General features: G+C 36.9%; 1 long non-coding RNA gene across 2 annotated transcripts in view; it reads left to right on the plus strand.

The window, feature by feature from the left end:
- Positions 1 to 26,496, plus strand: part of LOC135248275 (uncharacterized) — a 132,869-nt gene that overhangs the window by 75,692 nt on the left and 30,681 nt on the right. Inside the window, exon 3 of one of the 2 annotated variants that reach the window (XR_010328395.1) lies at positions 21,467 to 21,547. The exons of the other annotated variant lie outside the window; for it this stretch is intronic. This is a non-coding gene — a long non-coding RNA (uncharacterized LOC135248275). The remainder of the gene's footprint in view (positions 1 to 21,466; positions 21,548 to 26,496) is intronic. 2 annotated transcript variants of the gene reach the window in all.

Below are 26,496 nucleotides of genomic sequence, written 5' to 3' on the forward strand. Positions count from 1 at the left end.
ATCTTCCATGCAGTTTACTTCAATAAATGTTCTAAAATCAAAAGTTGTCTTTGTTTCTGTCTTCTAAATGGCTCACTGAGTCTTTGTCTTAGTGGTGGAGAGGCATGCGGCCAGGTGTGAATAGCCTACTTAGCTGGCAGGTATTCCTACCCAATGCATATTCATTACAGAAAGGCCATTTGCCCTCCCATTCTCACCTGGTGTTGAAAAATAGTAGTCACAACACTAACTTTTAGCAATTTATTTTATATTTCTCATTGGATTTGCTAAAATATTTTGTCATCTTTTGATACCCAAGACCTTGAAGAACACATTTCAGTGACCAAAAGTCTTAGTCACAATTGTTTAGTGTGTTTTATTACAACATTCCTGTGCATGTTCAAAACTACTGTTTACAGTTTGTGTGTTTTTAGAGCAGTTTACAATCCACACATGATTATGACCTACTTACTGCTGCCATATTGTTGTAGCTGAGTTTGTGCTGAAAACAAAGATATGAAACACTTTGGAATCACTGTATATAAAGTTGATGAAATTTACACAAATGTCAGAGCATCGCTCAATCACCAGTGTGCCTCATTTTACCCTTAGACCCCAGAGGGTTAAAGTGCACAATACAAAGACCATTGTAAGAGAAAAGACAGTCAACTTACATGTGGATCCTACATTCCGGTCCCTAAGAATTGCACAACCACGCATTATGGAGACAAATAAAAAGACTTCTAAGACAAAGTGCAGTCCTTTTCACAATTTTTTTCAAGAATTGATATTCTTTCTTCTTTCTTTGTGGACCAGAAGTTACTAGCAAAAGATGGTTAGTGGTTAGGGCTTCCAAGTCATTGGGATCAGTGGATTATTTGGCAAAGGAACAACTGTTCAGCAAGTGTACAAGTAAAAACAACGCTAAAATAATATGTACATGCAGAATAAAAGTCATGACTCAAAAGATAAGGTTTCTGAGTGGCACACAGAACTTAAGCAGTCATGTGACACACATTATATGAATTGACCATGGCATTGTCCTGGGAGGGAGTTTCAGTAAGCAGGATATTCACTACCTCATCACACTGAACCTTTCCTCTGATCTGTCAAGCACCCACTGTCTGTATGTGTAAGCTGTGTAAGTAGAGCAGAGCCACAGCACAATGACTTACACACACAAGCTAATCCGTGTCTTATTGAACTGAAGATGTTGCAGATGTTGCAGGCCTACTAGACAGACTTGTCCATCCAGATCAGGAGAGCAATAGACACAGGGACAGTGCAGAGATGTTCTTTAAAGTGGTCAAGTTGTCTCATGTTCTTTCATTTTCCTAACTTTGGTTCAACCCTGGTGAAAAACCACATGCAGCGTATGTAGGCCTCAAATCTCTTCAATCCTCAATTTAATAATGAATACCAGATCAATTTGATACAAAATAAATATTTATTAAAGGCGCGCTGCTTTCCCACTTGGGATCTAAGCCTAGAAATGATGTTTGCTGCTGCATCCCAACTGTACTTGGTGAAAGAGGTGCTTTTATAAGATAAATGTTTCCCTGTCACATAGGTGTGAAAAGGGAGAGCATAGTAACTTAGTGACTGCTAATGTCAGATGGTCACATGTAAGAGGTATTCTCTAGCCACATGGCAGGCTTTGCGCATTCCTAATGCTGGGCTGGTAAGCTGGGAATTTCACTGAGATAAGATCAAGAGTGTAAAATGAATTAATAGAAAAACAAAATCAATACAAAGCAAAACATGCTGGGATAAAGCTAGAACAACAAGTTCCTCATTTGCTTCATTTTGAAATCTTCAAAGGACTATAGTTCAAAGGAAATGTTGGGATGAAACTAATCCATTTTCAATCTGTTTTGTAGCAATTAATGTTTCCTCAGCCAAGGATGTGCAGTTTCCCGTTTTAAAAGGAAATGGCAAATGCTGTTCTGAAAATAGTGAATGATATTTCTGTGTTCAAGATCATATCCAAATTTAATCAAGAGATCGAAAACTACCAAAGATGACATAAGACACAACGGATGGAATATCCAGGCCATAAACAAACAAAAAAAGCCGCAAAAGAATAACTGGAGCATAAAATATTACCTTTCCTTAGAAGCACCATCTGTCTTTTAAAGGATGCATTCTGTAAGAATTTAGACATGGTCACAGGGAGGAAAAAAAGTTTATTTACTTGCTGGGAGGAAGACACGTTTATCTGACTGCATTAACTTCAAAACTTATAACGAGGTTCAAATCCATTTGGCTAGAACAGTCACAATTGAAATTCTGTATGTGTCAATCATCCTTTGACCAGGGTTATAAATCAAGGTTTCCTCATCCTTAATCATGTTTGGACTTTCTCTATATGCTCAGTGGAGCTATGGAGATGAATGTTGATTGGATTTGATACTCGGGTTCAGGATTTGTTCAATGTGATCTCTGATCAAAGCAAATAATAGTAGACAGCAGGGTACAGTAGCTGTGATTTTATTAAATTGAATTAAATAATTATGACACTGTCCACCTTTTATTATTAAATTATCTTAATACAAAATCTTGTGGATAATTGCAATTAAGTGAAATTTTCACACGGACTCTGACCCAATAATAGAATAAATAATGAATGACACACATGTTCAGAGTGATACAGGTTTTCTATCTACTAGTGCATCAGTTGCCAACTGCCTTAATCCTTTCATGTCTCTTTCAGCTTGTTCATTTGTGCAACAAATGGGAATAAGCCTCATAGTGGATACCTTATAACCGCAAGCAATTCCCCTTGAACCAGATGGAAAGATGTATGATTGATTTTTAAATGAGAACAACTAGCCCCGAAATAAACAGACAGAAAGAGAGAACGATCAAAATACATTCATGTGTCTGAAGAGCACTTAAAGGCATCATCTAAAATGGAGAGGGAGGAGTCCACTTCAGGCACACTCTACAGCTTGGTAATTTCTTATGGGAAGATTATCAACAAAGCATACAATATTAATTGCTGTCTCAGTGTAATGTGGTGAAATATTCCATCTAGGAAAACCGTGAAATTGTATTTTGAGGAGTTTCTTTGAAACATGTTTGTTTAAATAACAAATACGTACTCCCTGCATTGGACTTTTAGGAAATGCTACATCCTTTTCAGTCTTCTCCTCAGGTCAACCAAGTACACTTTTTTCAAGTCTAAATATGTTGGTGGCTGATGACAGATCTAGAGACATTCTACAGGGTGCTTGTGATGAGGCAGAACGTCAAATTCCAGAGGCTCTGTTTTCAAAAAATAAAAATATGTGCAATATGTCCAAAGCTTAAATGCAATCCCATTAGTATGTTCTTCTTTCAATATAAGAAAGCCAACTGTTCTGTCATTAATATTAGCCAATACACAAAATAAAGATTATTTATCCTACTATCCAATTATAAAGACATATTTCATGCATTGCAACATTAAATTACAGAACCCCTAAAATATTATCCTCCAAGTTATGAACTGGCTGGTCAACTAAATGAGATATGAAACCCAAAGTAGCATATGCAATTATGCCTTATCAAGCAACTAATTATCACTGATGCAGAAAGATGAACATTAAATGGAATTGAGTCACATGCTCCGTTGATTAAAAAACTTGAAATGCACTCAGAATTATACAAAGGGGCATGTCTTTGCAATGTTTCTAAAAATATACAATGAAAGCCAGCTGTGTTTCTTATGATGAAGGGCCAGAACAAATCCAACAGTTGACAAGAGACTGAAAAGGAGTGGTACAGTCCGGAAAGCAGAATGAGAAAATAAAATACTTTCTAAGGTACTAATTAAAGCCGGATGTATTATTGCTTTCTAACTTAAATGTAGCTTTGTAGCTATACAATGAGAGTAACCTGCTTAAAGTAACCTAGTTATGAGAGTAATTATTCTAATTGTTGGATTGAGAAGGAAAAAAATCACCCTTGTCTTGCAGAAAAGAAACAATCCAGTCAGGACCACTCTTAAAACTAGATCCAATTATAGGGGTCTTTATTTCTGCAGAAAGAGGATGCCTGCTGACAGAGTTACCACCATACTAAAAGACATTGTTTACAGCGATCTTTTATGCCCTGTAAGAGGGACTGTGTGCCAGTTGCAAGGACAACCACCTCATTCGATAAGAAAGTAAAACTTCTCATCCTCCCATTTTGTAATGCTTCTGGCTCAAGGCTCGTAGGAGTTGGAACTTTCTGGCCTGTGAGATATTTGTATCCAGCTTGCACAATTACTCAGTCATCCCCTTTCATATAAAAGATACAAGCTATGCTAATCAGGATGGAACACATTATTTTATATAACCTGAAAAAAGAAATAGTAATTATAATACTATGGACAAAGACATGTTAACCCTTCAAAATCAATAAAAGATTAAAATTCTTAAATTAATGTATTTTTACTTTCAGAGGTGTAAACATTTCAGAGTTCTGAACAAGCTCCATTCTTATGTTTTAGAATCATGTGAGATACTACTGCAGTTCATCCTGAGTTCAAAAAATACTATCGATGAAAATATTAAATGTTATTCTTATTCAATTAAATTCCAACTGTGAAAGATAGGTAATGTTCGTGATGAGAATTCTACCCCAGTCAGGTAGTCAGTCCACTACTCTTTTATTTGGCGCACATTGATGGAATATACAAAAGCAACACAACCCGAAACATCAGACAAATCAGACTTTTGTTTGTGCATATATATTTTGATAGCCAGCAGTCTGTGACAGTCTGGAAGCTTGTCATTGAAAGGAGATGCATGTTGGCATGCTGGCTCCACCCCCAAGCTGTTTTTGTAAGTCTGGTGCTGATGGGACCCCTGCCACCTGCGATTGCTCAGGAGATGAAAGGGAATCCATGTGCTCTCTTTCTTGCATGCAAGTACAATGCAGTCCGTAAGTATTTGGACAGTGACACAATTACTGTTGCTTTGGCTCAGTGCTCCAGCACAATGGAGTTTCCCCCAGGAAAGTAGTTATTGGAGGTGGAAGATCCATGATATTCACATGGTCTAGCCTACACCTAACATTTAGTGTTGTACTCTTACTGTCCCTGTAAACTCTGTAAGTGCAATTAATTTGTAACTCTTTCTCAAAATTATCAACCAGTCTACATATTCTTTAGTTTCACTCTTCAAATGTTATGTACAAGAAACTATAATCTGTTCACAGCTTCAGGTTTTAGTGCTGACCGATGGCATGTCACCACAGCCATGATGAAAGCCCTCTCTAATGGCTGGGATACACAAGTATTACTTGGCCAGGCAGCTTACATGTGGTGTCAGTAGCAGTTCTGTTTAGAAGTCATCGCAATCTGTCTCTCTCTACATTGCAGAAGAAAATATATGAAATGGGAACAAAGGGCTTATCACATCCAATGAAGACACAAGTCTAAATTCAATATAAAGTCTCGCTAATTGTTATCCATACAAAAATAGCTGACAGGTGTGCTTCAATAATGAAACATTTCTAGAACTTTATCTTATTTTGTCTTAACCTATTTTGGTTATTTTTATGACAGCTTTGCCTTTGAGCAAACATTCATAATCTAGCACAATTCTACAATAAAGTATTTATTTTTTTATTTTACTGGAATAAAATTTTAGGTTTTCAAATTAGATACAATGCAAAAAAAGTCTAAATTAACTCATTTACCCCAGGAAAATAATCATGCAGGTCTGAATTGTAATACATTTTGTTTATCTTAGCAGTGCTGTGATATATGTATTAAAATGGGTGAAATTGTTCAGAATTCAGTCAGCAGATTAGTTTTATTATCACAATGCTGAAACTGTAACTTAAATACACATGGGAATTGTCTGGGCATTGATTGCAATAATCCTACATATCATAAATAGTTTCTTTAGCCCTTACGTAGAATCAAGAAGATGTTCATGAAACAAGAATGAATGAGAATGAATGAACAAAAATGAAATTACTCTGAGAAATGTCCATTTAAATATTTATTGGCAGAACAGGCCCATTCTTTCATTCTTTTTGTGCTTGAGGCAATTTGAAGTACAGTGCAGCTAGAACAAATATCTCATATTGTGATAATTTTGCATAACTGGACTGGACTCCAGGACTGAGCAGCTTGAATTAAGGGGGTATATGTCTTTGATGTTTCGGGCCATTACACCTGACAGCTTATTCTGGAAGCTCTGGGATGAGATGTTAAATAAAAAATGTTACATAGTTTAAAAGAGTGCAATCTGCATTTAACCTAAACCAAGATCACAAAAGTCTTAGATATCTCTGATATCTCTGTCTTATTCATTTTCACATGAAATAGATGACTGGGGGTTGTGTCATGCTTGCAGTTAGGATCATAACTTGTCATTGCATTGTATGAGCAAGTAATCCTACCTACTTTAGGTTTTCATAGATACAAATGCAAATAATGATATTCTGTCACACCCCCAATGAATAGGCTACATCGCCAGTTGTCACTCCATTGTTTTCTGGGATATAGGCTGTCTCTATGGGGTAGGCTTTCTGTATTTATTTTTTTTAAAGTAATTTTTTCAACTCATTCATAGAGATAAAACCATTTAATTTATATGCTATTTCTTTACCCTCAAACAATATTCAGTACTCCTATTGCAAAAATTTACAGACATAGGACAGCATAGCAATATTCTCAATACATTGGTCATGCAATTACTGTATAGAGTGTCGGAGGAGAAAGGGACACATTCACACTTGAGTACCAACACCTTCTACTTGTTTGGTGATTTGTTTTTTTTGTTTTTTGGTTAAGAAAATGGCGCCAACTGCCTGTATTTATTTACTGAGTCAATTTGTTTAAATTTTAGAAAGTAATTTTCACCCCAAATAAAAGTCATGGGTGGGGTATTGTAGTAATTTCTGTTCTTAAATCTACATGCCTGACAGTGAGGCCTTTTTAGTGTTAAAACTAGGCCATAAATAACCTGAAATTGAATCAGTTCTTTCTTATCCAGGGAGATATTGGAAGCTGATACATTGACCATCTGAACAAAGTGTTGCACTGACTTGTAGAATTGCGTGGTAATGAAGACCTGGTGAACTTGAAAGAAATGTTGTTCAACGTGATTTCTTATGAAATAATTTCCCCCCCTCAATCAATTTTACTGCATGCCAATCTTATGAGTGTCTGAGTGAATGGTGTGCGTGCCCTGCGATGGACTGGTGCCCTGTCCAGGGTATATTCCTGCCTCTCCCTGGGATTGGCTCCAGCACCCCCCGCGACCTTGACCACGATAAGCGGGTAAGTCAATGGTTGGATGGATGGATTGATGGATGTATGTCAATATGGTGTTTCAATCTTGTTTTTTTTTGTTGTTTTTTTCATTTAATGAACAACTGACAAGTGGAGTGTAAAGGCACAAAATGTAATGTGACCACAGTGCACTTACTGCTCATAAAGCAATAAAATAATAAATAGGACCACCAGGTTCTTTCCCCTTATTTTTTCGCATGGTACTTCAGTCCTCCTCCAGGTAGAGGTTGTGATAATCACTTTAAGTCCCTTCTCAAACAATTATCCCATTTGCACCACCTCAATAATCTAAGTTGATAAAGTAATTGCCACTAATTAAGCACAGACAATGACTGACAGCGGTGTTTGCAAGCGACACTCACGTTAAATTCAGTTTGATTGCTTACTATCATAGACATGCAAGAGTACATTTAACCATTGTGCAGGGGCATGATTTCTAACATGGTTTTGTAAGAAGCAGTGGGAAACATCCACATTTAGAAGAGAGAGCAGTTGTATAACATTTAACTGGCACACAAAGGTCATATAAAAAATGTATTCATGATTCAACTAATTAACTCATTAATCATGGTCTTCAATCAAGGCATTATGTGACATCAGGTGTGTCAATGCTGGGCTAAAACAAAAACCTGCACACACTCCAGCTCTTTTCGGGTAAGATTGGACACCCCTCCTTTATATGGTTGCATTTTTCTTTTCTATCTCTTTTTTTACTGAAACAATACTCAGTACAAGTCCTGGAGAGCCACAGAGTCTGCTGGGTTTTGTTGTTTCCTTAAGATCAGCAATTCAGACCCAAGAAACAAGGTGACATGAGTTAACTGTGTAATCAACTGCTTTAACTGATCAATTGCTGTGCTACTCAAGTACTGAGTAACAACAAAAGCCAGCAGACCCTGCTGCTCTCCTGGACCAGGAATGAGGACCACTGGCTCAAAGACATGCTTTTTGCAGCATTTAAACATCCATCCATGTTCATTTTCCTTCCTGACTCTCTCCATATTAGAACAACTATTTTTCTTTAAATAAATGCCTCAATTAGAAACTCAATTATTAGTCACTTGACTGTGCCACTGGAGTGCCTATGGGGACCACTGGATGGTAACCATTTCCCTAGTAATAAATCCTGTAATAAAAGTCCTGTAATGCAATTCAATTGTGAACCTGTAATGCAATAGCATATGCCCATAATGTAATAACATAACTTTATTGACCATTTATAACATTACAGGCCTGGTGACTGTTATTTGGCAAGATAATGTAATAAGATTTAACAATAACAATAATAATGAGGTGTTGTGGTATTTTAGTTACATTTTGTGCTTCTGTGGTACATCCTTTTGTGATTCTGTGGTACACCTTTTTCACCTTTTAATAATGGCATGATATGTTGTGCCCTTTGTGGTACTTTGTAGCACATTGCGGTATACTTTGTGGTACTTGGTGCCGTTTTTATCTCCACCAGGCGAGAGCCTGGAGGGGATTATACGTTTGGTCGTGTGTGTGTGTGTGTGTGTGTATCTCTCCGCAGCTTATCTCGCATACTACTGGGCCGATCAGCCTAATACTTGTTGTGCATGATGACAGCAGGTCAATGACCTGAATTCTCGAATATGCTGCAAATCGGTCAACAACGAGTATTTTATTTGAATTAATTTCCATCATTGTCCATTGAAATACATTGACGGCTAATGCCGGTAGGGGCTGAAAGTGATTATGGGTAAGTGTAACCGAAAATAGTCTTATCATCGCATTCACTTACGCATTCACTCTGTGGTTACAGTCAAGGACGTACATTGTCAACGCTTTTTCATAATTTCTTGGGAAATACTATTATTATTGAGGACTGTTGTTTGCTGATAGATCTAGCTGACATCGTTTTCTGGTGTAAGACAGAAGCGGATAGAAATATATCATTGATTTACTGTCTCTGTCTCTATTTACTGAACACAGATAAAATTTCATCATTGCTATGTAAGTATTACTGCTCAAAATATTTCGGTTATATACGTTGTTTTTTAAGTTGAGTGTCTTTAAATAGGTTAGTGGTATTATATAATGTGGATATTTCACACTGTAATGTAAGCATTAGTAGTGTAATCGTTTTTGGGATGCATGCAACAGTGATGACAAGAGTGTTGGAACATTATCAAAACGTGATGGACAGTTAAATTGTTTTCATATCGTTCCATCCCCATACAAGCTGACCTAGCTAAAGATATTTGATTTCTGCATTATTAACAATATTTATTATCTCCGCCAGGCGAGAGCCTGGAGTTTGCATGTTCTCCCCATGTCCGCGTGGGTTTTCTCCGGGTACTCCGGTTTCCTCCCACAGTCCAAAGACATGCAGGTAGGCTGATTGGAGACACTATATTGCCCATAGGTATGAGTGTGTGAGTGAATGGTGTGTGTGCTCTGCGAAAGATTGGCGGCCTGGGTGTATTCCTGCCTCTCGCCCAATGCCCGCTGGGATAGGCTCCAGCATCCCCCATGACCCTGCTCAGGATAAGCGGGTATAGATAATAGATGGATGGATGGATATGCAAGCTGTGTTCAGTTATGCAGTCCAATGTTGCGTATAATAAATTAAGTTGCTTTATTGCTTTTACACGACAGTTACACTTTTACTCACAGACCCTTTCATTTCACATTTTTTAAAATTACGACTTCCATGAATAAAATACATCCTACGTCAACACATGCTATGCAAAACATTCACCAAAAATGAACAATCTATGTATATTAAAAAATTGGACACCTCAAAGAGTATGAGGGAAGGGAAGGGTTTTATAAGCCGGATGGATTTTAATTGACCCTTTGTTGAACTTAATAATCAAGTCAAATTCAATTTTGACAGAAACCGAATGATATTGTCTCTTGCAGTTATATATTTGAACAACCTAACAGCCTGGAATCCACTGGGCAAGGGTCTTTTGGGAAAGCTACACACATCTCGACTCCCCTCCCCCAAATGCCTGCTGTTGCATGGGGGGAGAACCATCCCTTCACCAAGTCAGTGGGCATGACAGAAACCTAATGGAAATCCCATTGGATATCGCCCATTATCAGCAATGAGCTTCCCCTACCCCCTCTCAAGAGTCTTCACATTCTTCATGCATTTATCTATTTGTATTGCAAACCAAAGACAAATCCATTGTAGCATACAAGGCAAAAAAAAAAAAAAAAATTCTTCAAAAAGCAATAACAAATATGGCTAGCCTAAATTTGGGTCAATATAATAAAAATGGTCCATGTTGCATAAATACCCCAATGGAATGGAAACAGAATTTGGGCTGTAGGCAAAGACAAAGGGCTCTATTTTCTGGAATCAATGTCGCAGGGCACATGGATGCAGTCAAAGGTGCCATGTATGGGCAAACTGGGCGTAGACTGAATGTTGGTATTTTTGTGACTAGAGGTGAGTAGCACACCTCAAAGTGCATGGTCCAGGCTGAAAATGGGCTGCCAATTTCCATCTACTGCTGCCTTCACCTACACATTGACTTTGTATTGCTATCATTAAAAAATATTTACAAATTTAGGACAGAGATAGCTTTCCATAGATACCGAGTGGATTAGAAAATATTTTATGCTTGCTAAATACAGAATAGGAATCTGCTAAACAATGATTTAAGCCATATCAAAAGCAGTGGTTGTAGGTGTGCTGTCTGTTGCCTAAAACATACAAAAAGTATCTTAAGAATTTTTTTCAAAATGTGAAGTTTACATTTACCTACAGGAAGTAGCATCAAAAATTAAGAAATTTATGCAATTCACAGATTTCTATTATTCATGTCATTATTATTTCAAATTTCTAAAAATTGGTATACACTTCAGCCAGTCTAAATATTGATGCTTATGGGTAATACTTAGAACATGGATATGGTTACACCAAATTATATTTGTGTACTTATCAATTTATGAAATAACAACTTATTATTAATCTTATAAAACTGTAATTTTCTTAAATGAATAGAACAAATAATAATACATGCAAGACTGAGGTGAAGATAAAAATAGTTAAGAAAATAGTTTTTGCAAGGCATATTTATTCTTATTCTGGTTCTTTAAATCTTAATTGCTCCATATTTTGATGTACTTTCTGTCATGTGTGGGCATTTGGTTTGTACCTGTGAAGACCACTACAACATATGGTGTGCTCGATTATTCATGGAAGCTTGCAAAATAAACATTCGACATTGCAAACAATACAGCATATCTCTCTTTTATGATAAACAATTCATACTTAACGCAAGTATTCGGTCATAATGAAATCCTAGAATCTTTATATTCTGAGGTAATGTTTTTGATGATTTTTGAATTGAAGTGCTTCAAAATATTTAATATGGCCTCAGCTGGCAGTGTTTTAATTTTAGTCATTGTTTATTTTTTGTTATTCATTATTTATAAAATCAAATATATAGTTTTGTTTAAAATTAAATCAGTTTAACATTTCAACATTAAAACTGTTCACTCCATAAAAATGGAGGCTTACATATGATTGCTAGAAATGGAACAGCTTTTGCCATGACCATATCCTCTAGCTTTATATAAAACAGATGTAATGTTCCAGTGTGCTCCTCCAATTTATCAATGGACCATATGTTTAGTGGCATAAAACTCCTATAGGGCCCATCCATGTTTGCTTGGTTAAGTTTGCGTAATTTATTTTGCCTCAGGACACTCACAAAAGTGCTCATGCTATGTACCAATGCATAATTTAAATCTCCATATAGCGAATATATCGCCTGTGTTTATTTATGAAAATTGGAAAGGGAGAAAAATATCAACATCAAATGTTTATTGAGTGATGCCCTTGGATCATGCATTTAAGCTTGCCATATTTATTTGTATTGCATAGTCCTGATGAAATCTGGTGTACAGGTCAAGTTAAATTTAATTGATTATGGACCACCCTTAGTGAAAAAGAAAGCTTTCATATTCATTACTATGTGTGACACTTGTGTATGGAAGAACAAAAGAATGAAACCATGTTTATTTGTCATAACTATATGTTTTACGCAATGTGGACTGCTCATCCAGTCTCTCTTGTGGCATTATGCATAAAATCCCTTCTTCTGGGGAAAAAAGACTTGCCTTCAGGCTTTAAATATGTCACCCTGCCCTTTAAATTAGAAGTATCTGAAGCTGAACAAAAGGCTGGATGAGATTCACACTGTGGTTGGCGGCACCAGTGAGTATCTTAAAGGTTCTGCATGTTTCATTAGTTAAAAGGTCAGGCAACGTTTCAAAAGATATATTGAGCTGATTCCGAATCTGAATTAAATCCTCTAGTTCTCAGAGGAATGGGCAGACGTCTTATTCCAAGTCAACACATGGCTTGCTCTTAATAGTTAAGTCAATTGTCATATTGTCATATTATACATTACCTTTTTCTGCTACACTATGAATTTATTTGTATACAGGTTTGATTTAATTATATTCCATAAATGTATTAAAATAATTTTCTAATCAAATTATTCTAATTATTTTGCATTTTTTGCATGGTCAAAAAACTAGATATAACATTCAAATGATAAGTTTAAGCAGGTGATGCCCAATCACACAGAAGGCAGAAAAATGCCTTATGGCTGAATATCTACAACAGCAGCTAACCCACGGCCTTGGTTTCTTTACCAGTAATAATATAGCAATAATATATTATATTATTTTCTAATATTCATTGGTTGACTAATTTATTTAGGAAAGTATTTTTGTGTGATCTGATATGAGCTTTACCATTTACCAGTAGCTCCCTTTTCTTGTTGTGGTGCTTTTCTGTGACAGATAGAATATTGATGGTTAATACATGGTTTTAATTTTACAGAATGCTGTCTATGATAATGGTTTTCTTTAAATGTTATTATTTGCGAGTGGGGGAGGGGTAGGGATGGCCAGAAACTTTAGGCTGTGCTGATAACACTGCTGAAAATAATTTTGAAGAACATCGCACAAGCCAGTTACGTATTTGTGTACTTTAACAACATTATTCACCCGAAAAGGCAACAATTCTCTATCGTTGCCTTATGTTTGCATTGTTAAAAGATAATTTGTAAAGTCTTCTGTCACCATGTCTTCATTAATGTCATATAGATTAAGCCACCCATTTACATAAAAAGGATATATTTTGCTCCCAGTAATGCACATTTCTATGTCTGCCAAGCCAAAACCTGTAATTTTAAAGTATTCTAGAGCATTATGTATTCGCAGCACATCAAATACACTCACAGAATACTAACTGTAGGTAGCTCATTCAAAATGAACATGTTCATATGCCTTTCTATGCCTAAGAAACACCTACCAAGTCATGTCCTGCAGGGTAGTAATCAGATCAGAGACCAGCAATCAGATGGTTTCAGGATTGAATACCCACTCATGTTTCTCTGTAGTTGCCCGAATCATGAAGACCACAATGGATGGAAGAATGGACTACAGTGGACATTGTGGACAGATGTTGGAAGACCTTGAATTCATTAATGACTTGCCATTCTTGCCCCACAACTTTGCATAGATGCAGGAGGAAACCAACATCTTTGAAGCAACCTCAACCAAAGTGGGACCGAGGATTTTTTTAAAAATATGAGAAAAACAAATGAAACTAAACAAAGCCAATACCAACCCAAAAACAATAAGAGGAGGGCCATAGAAGAGGTCGACCTATTTAAGAAGCATCATAAAAAAACAGGGAGCTCATATACAAATGTTTCCATCACACTGAAGAAAAGCTAGAACAATGTAAACATCTAAAGCAAGTACTAAATTCCAAAGATTTTCATCTTCATTGTCAAGGCCGTACTGCTATATGGTGTTGAGAGTAAGGATTACAAACAAACAGGAAAATCCACTGTTATCAACACCTGCCTAAGAAGGATATTACACGTCAGATAGCATGTACATTTACAAATTTGAAGCAATGTGAATGGACAGAACATGGCCAGGCAACCAACCAGATCATGAATAGGATGTGGGGACGGACTGACCACACCCTTTACTGGCATTTAGCAGACCTTCTTATCCAGAGCGACTTGCAATGCTTACCCAAGTGCAACGGTCAGGGATCAAAGTGCAGTAATTCCCTAAAGGGGAGAAAATGTAGTCCCAAGTGCAAGATGTGCAGACAACTTGTCAGCTACTCTATTCCGCATTGAACTAAGTTGTACAAACAAGAACAAAAGGAAGCACACATCAAACATCACAAGACAGTCTCTGACATGAAACCCACAGGGTAAAAGCATAATGTCTCAAAGAACACCTGGAGACGGGACACTGAAGATGAACATGGAGAAAGTGAATACTCCTGGAATGTCATAGAAAAGACATTCGATGTTGTGCTGCATGAAAAGGCATCATTGAAGCCATGTACTCCTTAAGGGGTGATGGGCCTGAGGAAAAGGCTTTTCATGATATTTTCATTTGTAGTGTTTTAGTGTTTTTTTAAGGAGCCAGTCTCACAGTCCTTAGCAAACCCCCCTGCTGGGCCTGTGTTACTGTAATGAGTGTATCTACAGTATGATGGCCCATATAAAAAGCAGATCATTCTTATTACAACAAAGTGTACTCCAAACAGTACCATTTATTCCATAGTCAAAGCTTTCTTTTAACTGTGCCTGATGATTTCAAAGTTAAGCTACTGATTATTTATCCTTTTTGGACCTTCTTCAAGGGGTTACAGATTAATACAGATCCTATCTGTCTGAAGTGTTCACTTTTCTCATTGTCAAAAACCACAAAATCTTGCTGTCCTGGATTGATGAAAGGCAACCTGTGGGTACCTTTAGTTGCCTTGCATAATGGTATTTAATATTGTAATGTGATCTTATCCTGCTTACTAATAATATAGTGCCTGTAGTTTTCTATTTGGATCCAAGATTGTTTGGACAGGGGTGATAAAGTATGTGGTTTTCTTTGAGATATACCAAAGGTATAAAGATAAATAAACTAAAAAATATAATGAAAAGCACACAGATAATTACAGAGTAATGCATTGCTATATGTTGTAGACCACGGGCTGGCTAAGAAGAATGGAAATCCTATGTATTGCACCTGTATGAGGTTTTCATTAGGCAGGTATTGTTTTCTCTGCAAAACAGTTTTTACTGGTCACGGATAGAATTCACAAGAAGTAACTTGTCACAAACAATATGAGCTTCAATTATGGCCTAAAGGCATGTAGGGGGGTTCACAGAAGTCTTCCTCATCTTATCAGACCCTCAAAGTAAAACAGCCTGTTTACTGTGCTGACAGGTAGTCAGCAATTGTGATGAAGAGACAGTGCACAGTTGCAAAACATCTGATTGGATCAGCATTATGTGAACTTTAGGTTCTTCATAATATAACAATCATGTTTTGTACTTTTGGAAAACTGATGGTATAGAGGTAGTGCAAGCAGGATCATTGATCGATACTGATTTGCCATGATTGTGTATTTATTTAGTTACAATCTGTTTTTATCTCTTTAAAGTTTTTTTTTTTTTTGTTGGTACATCATGTTGTACACTGCTAGGTTAGGTTTTTAATGGAGCGCCTCTTGTCACTTAATGTTGAACGAGTGCTGGGCATCAACACTGTTGACTTGGGCCATAAATCTTCTGATTCTAACAACTGACAAGGACATTCCAGAATCTGTATACACTGTAGCACTTTATTTCTCCCAGAATTTGGCACTATTGTTAAAATGTGTGGACCTATGCAAATAACACTGTAGGCTACTTTAAGGTTGACAGTTACCATCCAGATGACAGTTACCAACACTGACAAAAAAAATCACAGAACACAGTAAAAACTTACGGAAATTCCAAAAAATGGCAAAAGTCATTGAATCTGTGACACCTATAACTTCTGTGACAAACACTCAATCTTAGTTACAATAAAACCAGATGTTATTACCAGATAATATTATCATAATTTTACATTAATTGTATTTCATGACTCACAGTGTCAGTGAAACATAAATTTAATTGTAATAAAAAAGCTTCCCTAATCATATATTTGCACCCTGTTTTTTTTATGTTGACAGCATAAATCCAACTTTACAAAACAATGTATGCATCATGTGGGCCAAGTCAGAGTAAAGTTTTTTCAGCATTTCAAAATTCATGATTACCAACCATTTTTGACTGAGTGTCAGAGTTTATTTTTATTTATTTATTTATTATGCATTTAACCAGGGAGCCTTTATAAGGAAAGGTAAAAAAATGAACCCTTTGACTACCAGGTAACCTGAAATAACAAATGCTTATGCATTTAAGTACCCCTTATCTACATGTATTGCACTTTTTATCATATGATGTGTTTACATGGGAGTTGACAAAGCTGCATCTATTCCAAGATATTAAAAAGCTGAAATATTTCTTGAGAAAATCAGCTAAGTGATGGATTGCAGCCATGCTGTATACTATCTGTTGTGATATATCTTACTTGTGACAAACCTGTACCATGCATCATCATTTCTTCTCATCCTTTTAATCGTCAGACTTAGAGGATGAAAAAAAAAAACAGCTTGGCGACATCTTTGCATCTCCACAAAATCCTCTTAAGATATGTAAATCCACCTTTGTGTAATAATCTTGGAATTCATTTATGCACAAAAATACTTTAAAAACCTAAAAGAAATGCAGCAGGCTGTCTACATGCATTACCTTTAAAATTCATAAAATCATAATCCAAAAACATCATCTTTGCCAGCATGCATTTTTAAAATTCAGATTAAATCATAGTGTCGATAGGATGTGAAAGCAAGTATAAATTTCTTCAAGGAAAGGATTTAGAAGCATCCTTAAGAGTATGCGCCCTTCTGCTTTTTCCATCACCTTGCGTGGGGAGGGACAGGGACTCACTTAAAGACTACAGCAGCCCTATCCATCATTAGAATCCCCACACACTACATGACAGTAACTTAATTACAGAGAAAGTCATGCTGATGCCTACCTAAGCTGCTGATATGCTGTCTGTCTCTAAGATTTAATACATGCTAGGAGTCCCAATGTTATTATACTTCAAGGTAATTAAGTAAAAAATGGAAACAGTCTTCCTTGAAGTATTTGTATTTATTTATTTATTGCTTGTTTCTGAGGCTTTTTCATTTTTTGAATGGCCATTCTGACAATAATAACAGTGCCACTGTTTACAAAGATTGCAGTTTAGAATTTTAAATATGCATTTATTCAGAGGATTTATTTTCCAATTCCTTGTTTATTTATTTTCTTCCAGGTAGTTTTTACTACTCTCAACACAATGGATGAAGAAAAAAAAAGTGTCAGTGAAGAGTGATTATAATGGGAAATAACCTAGCCATTATTATGCAATTAAAGTGTGTTTTATTTTCCCAAGAGCTTGAATGAAGATTATATTATCCATTAACCATTATTATAAGAAGACTATAGGGTCCACTGATTTGCAACTCACACCAGCATTATAAGTTAGAGAATTAGGAATTAAATATAATTAAGCAGTACAGTATATAATCACATCTTTTATTCATTCCAGAATTGAGCTAGCTTTACAGAAAGGCACGGTTGCTCTCACATACTGTGTTGAGCCATTGCAAGGGCCAGTAGCAGTGCAGTGACTGTTTGTGCTGCTTTTAAAAGTGCAGTACTGAATTCATAGCATGACTTGGTATTACACATGGCATTGCCTGGATCATGAAGACCAGCATGGATGGAATTGTCTTGACAGGAATTCACAGTAATGTCATTGGGGGGCAGTATTGCATTCTATGGCTGGGTGGCCAAACTAAATCAAGGAACTACTAAAATCGGATGGTATTGATATTAAAGAAGAATTGTGAGACATGCTATTCAGGCTGTGATTGAACATCAAGACACAATGTGTTTGGAATAATCATAGCAAATGCAGACAATTGTTCTGGAATAACAGGGTCTAGTGTATATTCACATATCTCTTTGTATGGAAAGTAGCATAGATAGCAGTAGCATAGAAGTGTGTGGCTTACTGTAAAAGTGAGTTTGAAATATACAGATAACATTGATTCGCTGATGCCTTTAATAAAAAGGGGCATTCCTTATGAGAAAAGCTAAATGCCCAAAGGCGTCCTTTAATTTTTTGTGATTTCATTGAAATAAAAAGAAAAATCTTTTAGGATAACTAACACTTTAAAAATACAGACAGTCTTTTCTTAAACAAAATATTGATTTTTTTTTTTTTTTCACAATCACATATTGTTTCAGAAAATCATCTGTCTTTTGCTGTATTCATTCACATGTATGGCTGTGTCAGATATGATTTTTTAGATTATATTGTATTTTTCTCAAAGGTGATAATTTCATTGGGCAAACTTGCCCTGTGTGACAATAGGAATGTTGTCTATTCTCTTCCTGCCTCCACAAAAATCAAAGGAAACATCATTGGGGCAATTATCAGGCCAAAGGTCTTCTCCTGTAACAAAAACTGCAACACAACCGCAATTGGTGAGCACAGCTTAGAGATCATTTGTGAAAATCAGTATTTAAAATTAGTCATCTATTTTATCTCGATGAATGCATCCAACGTCAGGAGAACTTTCTAATCTAACTAATTCATTCACCATGGAAATTACGAAAACAGAGGAAATTTGTTGTTTCCGTGTCAAACACCCAGCTTTACTGATCGGTAGCCTGTATCCCAAAAACATCATGAGATGCCCGTCTTGATTTTTCCCTTTTCGAAAAATATTTTAAAAACATTTTTGTTTAATCTATGGACATATATCAGGGCAGTCTATTTTCCTTATGGGCAGGTATGTAAGAGGTACAGAAGTAAGAATATGTGCATCCTTGATACCTGCATGTTGAACAAAATGCTCTTAAGTTACTCAAGCCAGGATCAGGCCCTCTATTAGAATGTTTGTGGTGTTGTTTTCAGTGTAAATTGTTTTCTTCCCAAAAGATGTGACAACGTATATGTGTTTGTACATTTAATTTATTGCCCTTCCTTTGATGTTCAGCTATAATTACTAGCACTAGAACTCAATCACATGTATTAGAATCCTTATGTAGTGCAGGTGGGCTGTTTACGAAAACATGCTTACCATAGCACCTTAATTTGAATTACTGCTTCTCTAGTTCAAGAGTAGACCTTCCAGTTAGAAGGTCTGAGTATGTCATTTTCAGGTTTTCAGGGGGTGCTCCTTAAGAGGTTAACCCAATCATTTTAAGGTTGCCGCATTTCTCTCGTTTTACTAGTGCAAACCTCCGCTGCAGCACATTTGTAAATATGGAAAAATGCTATTTATCTCATTTGCATCTCTAGAAGGCCTACAAAGGCTTCTAAACATACAGGAAAAGTTATTTATTTATTGGACATTGAACATGTGCTTGTAGTCTGTTGGGTGGTGGTAACCATCCTCCCTCATGGGAGGGTTGATACAAATTGATCACATACATTAGTACATTTTGATAAATTATTTGAGAAAATATCACGTTTGTCTCTGGTTCATTCGTTGCCATTTTCATTGCTTTTCTGAAGGACACATCAAAGAGACACACAACCTGCTTTACTTTATTTTGGATGACTTTCCTACCTGTTATTTGATTATATTATGTTCAGCGGTAGATTAATTTTCAGCTTTCTTTTAGGCTCCTTCATAATTTTGTCACAATTGTACACATACATTGTAGCAGTGGAGTTTGTGGCAGCCAGGACTGCTTACAACAGTAAGAAGCAGTATGAGAATGAGTGGCACTTTTGCCTGAAAGAGAATGTGCCACTCCTATTACTGCTTTCGTTCCCACACTATTGTAATGCTATGCCATCATTTAAATATGTTTTTTATTTGTTATTGGTTGTTTTTACCTGTATGACAGTGTATTGTGAAGAATGAGGCAACGATATCCGCACTCTATTGCGGTAATCATTCAGATGCAACCTTTATAGATTGGTAAAAACTACCATCATGTTGATGTTGACACAGAGTTGCTACCTGCATCTTTTATTAATAACCACCTTTATGTTTTGCCAGTTGTGCTCTTTTCATAACTGCTCCAATTGCCTTTCCATAGGACTGAACTGTCAAGCCAGTCTTTACTTCCCATGCTACCACAAAAATCATTGGTCTTCCCATACTGAATCTGTTTAATGGCCCAGCTATTCAGCACAAAGACAGAATAATAGCAGCAGATATGCATCATCCCCTACAGTACAGTACTGTTTTGAAATATTGCCCTTGGGTCATTGATACTGTTTGCTTTGCAGAAAAGCTTGCCTCAGCAAGTTATAATCCAATAGCTATAAATTTTCTGAAAAAGTAACCAGCTAGCAATTGCTAAGAGTGCACAAGATCCAATTTAGTTAATATGTGCAGAAAGTCCACTGCATACAATAATAACCATCAGTATATTTTCTGGGCATACTACTGTGGATGCAAGCACTTGTAATATCAAAACAACTGTTGGGTATGCCATTTTTAGTTTGAGTTGTTTCCTGTTACTAAAAACATAATTACATCACGTCAAAATATATATACAGTATACAATATTTATTTGAAAAGATCCTAACTACTGTTTATTTTTTTACAAAATTAAAAATGGTGGAAATCCAATATGGCAGACATGGTGTGCGGATATAAAATATCCTTGTTGAATTACAGCAGTACCCCTTGTTTTTCACCAAATGTTCTGTGCTAGTACATGTTTACCATATACATATCTAGAAAATTTGAAAATGATTGAACCTCAGTAAGTTTTATTGGCTGATGCTGGCCATGTTCTGAAGTAATGTCAAATACTGACCAAAGAGAACTGATTTTTATTGGTTTAAAAGTTAATGCCCCCAAAAAGCAAATTTACTTTCTTCTTCTAGCACCATGATCTGGCGAATCTGGGTAAGTTTTGTTATCTGACTTGTGAGCGTGGGGATAGGAACTTACCCTTCAAAAAGTATTCAAACCAGCAATAGTAAAAGATCAGGCCTCTTGGAGCTGTGCAATTGACTTCTCTCAAACCCTAGGGGGGATGTCAGTATAACAGGCTCAGAACAGAAGATGTGACTTTTACCTTTGTGTCACGCTCCCAGTATTGCTCTTTTTGGAGCTCATATAATTGCTGCCGGCAATGGTTGATGTGTTCCCCCGCTGAATTATTGCACAAAACAATATGTGTGGGAACACTGACTGCACCTTACCTTATGCTTAATAAGTGCATGTGACAGCTGGGTTTATAGATGCTGCACCTACCCTCTGCCACACTATTAATTAATCTGTTTGTTGTGCAGGATGAAAAACTGAGAGTGGGCTTGAAGTCAACGCCTTTGTTTTTCCTGCTCGTTGTACCAGCCATTTTTCAGTCTAAACAGGTAATGGGTCGTACTCTCTCCACCTTGAGCAGTGGTGAATAACAAACTGTGTGGCCATATAAGGGATGAGGGGGTCTGGTCTGGGGTTTGTTCATGTATTTCATGTATTATTCACCCAGGAATGGTGGGCCCAGAGCTAGTACCCATTGAATAGATGAATGGTGAAAACCAAGGTTTCTAAGAGCATAGAGGAACAAATAAGCACCCTCAAAAGTAGCCATTACTAAGATACATCTGCTAAAAATGCCGACATTTAAACACCTGGGAAATAAATGCACACAGCATTTCAAGCAGCATAATATGATATACACTTTGTTTTCTGAAATCAATATGCTCCAGAGAGTAGGCTCCATCTAGGGATGTGAAAGCAATATAAAATGACAGATTAATAAGAGAGGGGTCAGTTGTTAGACACCACTACTATGCAACATATCTGTAAAGCCAGACATGGGTTAATATCGCTGTTAAAAATGTTCTGCATCATAGTACTGTCACCAAGTAAAGATGAAAATTCCAAGGAATTATTTTTTCCAATTAAAGAAGAGCTTTTTATTCTCCTTTGTGAAATACTCCATGATGTTGTTTGTGCTATTGGCTCTCGCCTCAGTACCTCAGTGATAAATCACCTTCCCTGATTAATGGAAATGAAATGCTGCAGTGTTCAACTACATGACCCAAACCAAACCAAATGTAGTACAGACAAACAAATATTAAAAACATGTATCATTTCCACATTTGTTAAGTAGGTAGTCATGTTGATTCATTAAAGTTTTGCTCAAAATGTAATTGTATGAATACATTATCATATGACAAGACAAACAAACCCATCTCAAAAAGATTCCAAGCTAATATATACTGAACAGCATTTCTTTCCTTATTTATTCCTTTGTCTCTTGTTTTTCTTCTTTTGCTTTTGGTTAACCAAGTAGAGAGGACCCTTATCAAATTTCCCATCCTTCGGGCAGATAGACTTCCACGTTGGGCATAAAGTTTATGATGAAATTAACAATGTGGTATTTATCAATGAAGTCAGCAGTAGTTCACAGAATCTCCCATTAATCATTGTAGCCAGCTCTCATAAAGGAACCATTACAGGCCCTGAGGCACCTGTTTTGCTCTGCACAGCAATTCCTATCCATGGTTCTGACACATCACAGGAGGCAGGCATGAAAATGAAGAACGGGCTGAGAAATGAGGATCCACCACATTTTCTCCTCTTTCATAACCAATACAAAGACTTGAGGGTGCAAAACCATTTAAAGCTGTAGTAAGTACAGCACTCAAATTAAGATATTTAGGAATGTCATATCCTTAGAAAGTTACCTCCACTGCAAGCAGGTAATGATGTTTCATTCAGTGTATGAAAATCCAAGGAAGATCACAGGAGTCTCTATCCATTTGGTGACCAATTTATCATGTCTCAAGTGTCAGCTACCATGGCAATGTTCAACTGAGGATGAACGTATAAGCCCAATGTCACCTAATGTGGTCGTCAGACATACACATATTTCACAATTCCAGAATTCCCAACTGGTTTACAAAACAAAACTACAACATATAAGAGAACAATTTGCAGGATGTTGCAAAATAAGTGTATTCCTAGCTGGTGGAGAAAACTATCTGATCTGTTTTCCAACAATGTAGAAAATGTGTACAATACTTCAAGAGAACAATTTGTTACGAATGTTAATCCCGTTTTGCTCTTGAATGATAACTTGTAAGCACAATTCAGAATGGAAGAAAAAAAACTAATTATCCTTCTGTAAATTAACATATTGCAGATTTTAGGCTCTATTTTAGTGACAATGCAATGTGAGAACATGCCTGGGCACAAGTGGAATTGCTAGGAGAATTTCATCTTGTACATTTTTTTGTGCATTTTGGTAGTATTGTGGCCTGCTGTTTGACTGTTTGCGTCAAGATGGGTTGGACGTCACAATAAGGCATGTGTCGATAGAAACACTTGCTGCTGTGCAAATTTGTTTTTGAATAATTTGTTAGCATTCAAAACAAACCCAGGCCAGGTTTTACTCAAACACAGGCACATTATGCTATTTTGGTTATGAATGTGCATAAATGAACACATGTGAAAATGGTTTCTTTGTTGCAATTTGACTATTTGAAATCTGAGTTGTGATCAGTTAGGCAGACCAATGGCTATGTAGGCAATGCATCTGCTTTGAGTTAATCATGTAGGCTACTTGAATGAGAGTCCCAAGGAAGGTGGGAGGCTGGAGCCATGTTTCACGTACGTGGCTGACTGAGTTAACCCGATAAGTATGATGACATTTTGAGATAAACCCAGGATTTTTGATTTCACAAAGTGAATTCACAATTTAGCCAGAGTTGTTACCGGGGCGACAGAGTCTTGAGCCCAAACCTAGGAAACAGATGTTTAAGCTTCAGTTTGCTGGATAACATGAACATAGCCTTTAAAGCCACTTTGTGAAATCACATACACACCAACAGAAGAAATGAACGCACTATTTGAAGGAGGTTCTTGTCAATGAAAGAGCTATTATTGTAAGAAGAGCATTTAGGAGGGAACATGAGACCGACGACATCCTTTGAGATACTCCAATGATTATCTCTATGAATGGAGTACCACAAGGTTTTGTTTTAGGTCCATTTCTAGTTTATCTCCACACCAACCTTCAGGGTTCTCTGATTGTAATCATCCAGATTATGCAGTTATTTTTGTATTCCTTCATGTCATGATTCTCACATTTCCTCTGGTTGCACTATTTTCACAAATTATCACATTGTTCTTTTGATATCACTTATTACAATGATTCACTTACTTCTGCCACTTCTAATATGGTAATATGATAATATGTTTTTTTGTATCCCCACCTGGATGACAGATTTATTGCAGAGTATTAAAAAGCAATTGTAGAATTATTACATATATAAATCAGATTGATATGTGCCCCAGTTACCCTCCCACCCTTCTGCTTCCTTTTCCATAACCCCCACCACAGTCCTCGATTCTCCCTCATGCACCTGTTCACAGTCCACCTGCTGTCAACCTCATTACCTTTCACTTACACATCTCAAAAATCTAATTATTTCTAATTCATTCTTTACTTTGTTTTTGCATTCTCATAAAGCATATACCCATCTAATTTTTTCTTCTTCTTTCGGCTGTTCCCGTTTGGGGTTGCCACAGCAAATCATCCTGATCCGCATATGTTTTATGCCAGATGCCCTTTCTGACGCAACCCTCCCATTTATCCGGGCTTGGGACCGGCACTACGAATGCACTGGCTTGCACATCCCCAGTGGCTAGGTTTTGGGGCATTGGCCGGGATACGAACCCGGGTTCGCCGGCGTGGCAGGCGGGAGCCCTACCTGTCATGGTTTGGGGAGGGAGGATACGACCGCACGCAAACAAATATTCAGAATATAAGAGGGGCTCTTTAAGTTGAACGGAGGGGTGTTCAACCACTAGGTCTCGTGAGAGACAGGGAAAGGAAATAAACAAAATGACGTAAGATAAATTAACAGAAAATTCAACCTCACTCTGAGGTAAGGTAAGATAGGAGCAAAACAAAGGAGGCTGACTGATAGTAGCGTGAATCAAGTCACCAGAAACCCACTATCAGTATAACAGCTAACTCAAAACTTTGCTCTAAGCTATACTGACTTACCAAGTCTTTTCTTTTCTTAAATACCAAGCACCTTACCTGCTCTTTGCAAAATGAGAATTCGACGCAAAAGCAACAAGCTGCTCTTAGAGGGGAGTTATATAGAATGACACCAGATGGAACTAATTGACCGTAATTAGGACTCCACCAATAAGCTCCGTAGTAGGAAGAATGCTGCACATGTATCAACTGAATACTTGTGCTCGTTTTCTGAAAAGAGAATAGCTCTCGAAATGAGTAGCCGAGTAGCCTGGATAGCACAAAGGAATACGAAACCATGACACTACCACTGGGCCACCAATGCCCCCACAGACCCCCCCCCCCCATCTAATAATCTACGCTATTCCCTCTCACAGATCCTCAAAATTTTAATTTTAATGTCCACGAGGCTCTTTGCAGTGAACATTTGTATTTTCTTATTTGTACTTCTGCTTTTGCTCTTTGATAAACTTTTGATAAAAGTTGTGCTTTGAAAAGGAGAAAATTGCACTATTTGTGGTCAGTGTTTTATGGAATATGCTGTTAAGTATATAAAAATGTAATAACTTAATATTAGCATTTGTCAGTGAGGACAGCTTTCAGAACTGAAAAGACTGAATCTTGTATCAAAACTGAGGGAGCAGCAACTGCACATGAACTATGGACAACTCACCCACAATTATTTAGAATTTTACCTTTAAAAAAGCCATGATTCAGTGCTAAGTGTATAAAAGTCAACTATGGGTCCTATGTCACATTTTCATTTTGGAATTTGGGATATGTAAGCAACACTCAGCATTAGCTAACAATAGAAGAAACATAAAAACTTACATGGTCAAACATGATTTATACATTGAAATTAAAAGTTTCTTTGTATTAGCTACGTTTATTTTACTAATGGGCGGCATGGTGGTGCAGTGAGTAGCACTGTCACCTCACAGCAAGAAAGTCCTGGGTTCGAGTCCAAAGCCATGCAGGTACTGTAGGCTAATTAGAGACTCTAAATTGCCCATAGGTATGAGTGTGTGAGTGAATGGCGTGTGCGCCCTGCGATAGAATGGTGACCTGTCTAGGTTGTATTCCTGCCTCTCGCCCAATGCACACTGGGACCCCCGCAAACCTGATCAGGAATAAGTGGGTAGATTTTGGATGGATGCAAGATTTTACTTAGTTTAACTAAAATTGGTATATAACACGAACACTAGGCCTACTGTATGACCTCCAAAATTAATTACCTGCCAATGGTCTCCAAGAATGGTCCATTGTTGTCACATTTGTGTCATATTAAAGAAATTTAAACAGATTAAGAACTTCACTTTCTGA

The sequence above is a fragment of the Anguilla rostrata genome, chromosome 2 (assembly GCF_018555375.3).
Source record: "Anguilla rostrata isolate EN2019 chromosome 2, ASM1855537v3, whole genome shotgun sequence".
NCBI classification, from domain to species: domain Eukaryota; kingdom Metazoa; phylum Chordata; class Actinopteri; order Anguilliformes; family Anguillidae; genus Anguilla; species Anguilla rostrata.